The sequence below is a fragment of the Falco punctatus genome (genome assembly GCF_963210335.1).
Source record: "Falco punctatus genome assembly, chromosome: 8".
NCBI lineage: Eukaryota > Metazoa > Chordata > Aves > Falconiformes > Falconidae > Falco > Falco punctatus.
In genome coordinates, this window is record NC_137588.1 from 41,827,186 (window position 1) to 41,830,034 (window position 2,849).

Here is a 2,849-nt window from a genome sequence, read left to right on the forward strand (position 1 = left end):
CGGGCCGGGGGCCTCGCGGGGGCGGAGGCCCCGCCCCGTTGCCGCCTCTCCGGCGCGGTCGCTGCCTGGGACGTCACGGGAGGCGCCATCTTGCGGCGGCGGCCGCCGGCCGGGAACTGCTTCTCGTCCCTCCGGTTTTCCCCGTGCGGTCGCGGTCGCTCGATGTTTCCCTCCCCCGGTGTCAGAACTCGACTGTAAAAGCTGCCTGAGGGCACGGGTTTTGTCGCCTCGGTGGGGGTGAGGAGGGCGGAAGGCCGGCGCCCGGCCGCGGGTGTGTGGCGGCGCGGGGGCTGCGCCTGAGGCGATGGTGCCTGAGGCGATGCTGGCGGAGGCGATGGTGGCTGGCGGAGGCGTGCTTGGGGCTGTACGGCTTTTGGGGTGTATGGCTGAGGGGGTATGCCCCGTCCTGAGGGAGGAGAAACTGTGCAGCCTTCTGCCGGCTGTGTAGCCAGGAGGAGAAGCTCCCCAAAAAGCCCTTTTCTGGGCACCCCCAGCCCCGGCTCCGTAGCCCCTGTTCGCAGGAACCTGGGCGCCCGAGGCCGCGGCCCTGTGTGCCTCCCTTCTCTGAGGAGTAATGTGGCTTCAAGTGAGCTTATGCCAGCCCCGGGGTGTGAGTCAGTGGTTTCATCCCCAGCATCGTGTGCTTTTTGGAATATGCACAGTCATACGTTGTGGAGCCGAGTCTTGGTGTAGTCGTGAGGCTTAGTCATCACCACGGTGGTGTCAGCACATTAGTCAGAGGCTATTTTTGACCTCTTCATCAAGAGAACTCATGGAAAAGTGAGGCACAGCAGCATGACAGTGGCTGCATCGCTATTCGAAGGGTAGGACTTTGAGATTCCTGAAAGCTTTCTGTATGATTCAGTGATACTTTCCTGACCACTCATCTCAAATTTATGGGGCCACATTTCTTTTTTCATCTCTTGATACACAAGTATAAAACTTAAAGATACATGAGTTTCACTTAAATGTGTAAATAATATTTTTCAGCGTCTTTTGTAAGCCATTTTGGATTCTATATTAGAAATTAAATTCTTGTTTCTTCAAAAATTATAGCACGTTTTGTATATCAGAAGCATTTATTTTAAATCATCTGGGATCTGTGATGGCACAGTATTATCAAATGTGCTGGTTTTGTTTGATCATGAAATTGCATCAGCAGTTCGCTTGCCCCGGTGTTATGTCCGCCTCACCTCCGATGGAGTTTCCATTTTATTCCCATTTTCCAGAGTTTGAAGCAGTCTGAAGGTGGCACCCTTGTCTCGCTTTCATGGCCATCATTGCCCATGCTGAACTGACTGCTAGAAATGAACCCTTTGTGTCAGATTTTTAAGGCAAAATGGGGTGCCTTTCCCTCGGTCTTAAATTTCCTAATTACATTGAAACTTGTAATTTCACTTAATGAATCAGGATGAATAAAAATGGCACTAATTTTTTTAATTGCTTTAAAAAAGGAAGGATGAATCAGTTTGTGCAGAAATGCAGTAAACACTAATGTCTGGCTGAAATAGAAAATTATAATGAGTTCTGTATAATTCAAGACAATGAGTTTTCTCTTTTATTAACTCCGTGGTATCACATGTGGTGCGATAATCGCAGCAGCTGCACATGGAAATGAATGGTTATGTTCTCCAGTTTTTCAGATCCTATAATGTCCCTTTTGTCACCTTAGTGTTGAATCAGATGTCATACCTTTTCATGTACGTTTGCTCCATTTTTTACCTGGTCATGGTGGGACAGTGCACCTGAGATCTGCTGTGCCTCCTAGAAATGAAGAACTGGAAAGGACCATCTGCTGAGCATAAGCCCCCCAGGTTCAAGCAGTCATGTGGAGCATAGAGTCCAGAAACATCTACAGAACTTCTGCTCTAGGTGACACAACAATCAAAGCCATGGGATATTTCCCAATGGAAAAGCCTAAATCCCACAATAAATGATAAAATCCACAGCAATAACAAGACCTGGGAACAGAAAAGAAAGGATTAGGGCACTACCACTTATCCCGAGTCATGCAGTTACAAACTACTCACTTGTTAAGGAGAACTCCAGGAGAACTCCTAGGAAGCGCTAGAGAGGAGGATGGAAAAACAACTATTAAAAAAGAAGTTATTTCTAGGCCTGTTTTTCCAGACTCCAGATCTGGCAATCTGTTTATCCCCAAGTACTGAGCAGCCTGTGTGCCCATGGCTCAGGTACTTTACCATCGTTAGGATGACCTGCAGGCTTTGGTGCCCGTATCACTGATGGCTCAATGGGGCTTTGCAGGAATTTGATGTTTCCCCTTCCTTACGCCCCTGTCATGCACCAGAGGGGCCAACTCTGAGCTTTCCCCCTTACTTCAGTAATGATGTGTTGTCATAATATTTAATCTCAAACCTTAGCTTTTGTAACAGATGTTTTAAAGGACAATTTATATTGTCCACAGTGTTTGCTTTTAGAAATCTTGGGTAACTCTCAGGAAGCTTTTTCCTACTGCACAGAAGCAGCTTGCCAAGGCTTGTAGCTTTGTTTTGCATCTGACTGGATTCTCTTTTATTTCTCCAGCTGCCCTCTAGTTTACTTTGTGGTTTACTGAAATATTTTTTTTCCTCTTTTTGTAATGGTCTCTCTCCTCTGGTGTTCTGTGTAGGAGTCATGCAGACAGAGAAACTGATAAAACAGAAATGCTGAAAATAATTCTGTATAAAGCATTTCAAGATGTACATGAGGACTCTCTTCCCCTTGGTTCTTCTGATTTTACTGTTAGGTGATGCTTGTGATGCAGGAAGTTGGTGAGGAGCATGCTTTTTAAAGGGTTAATATTCTGTGCTTTTATGGCTCTGCTCAGCAGATGAACAGACTTTGTATCC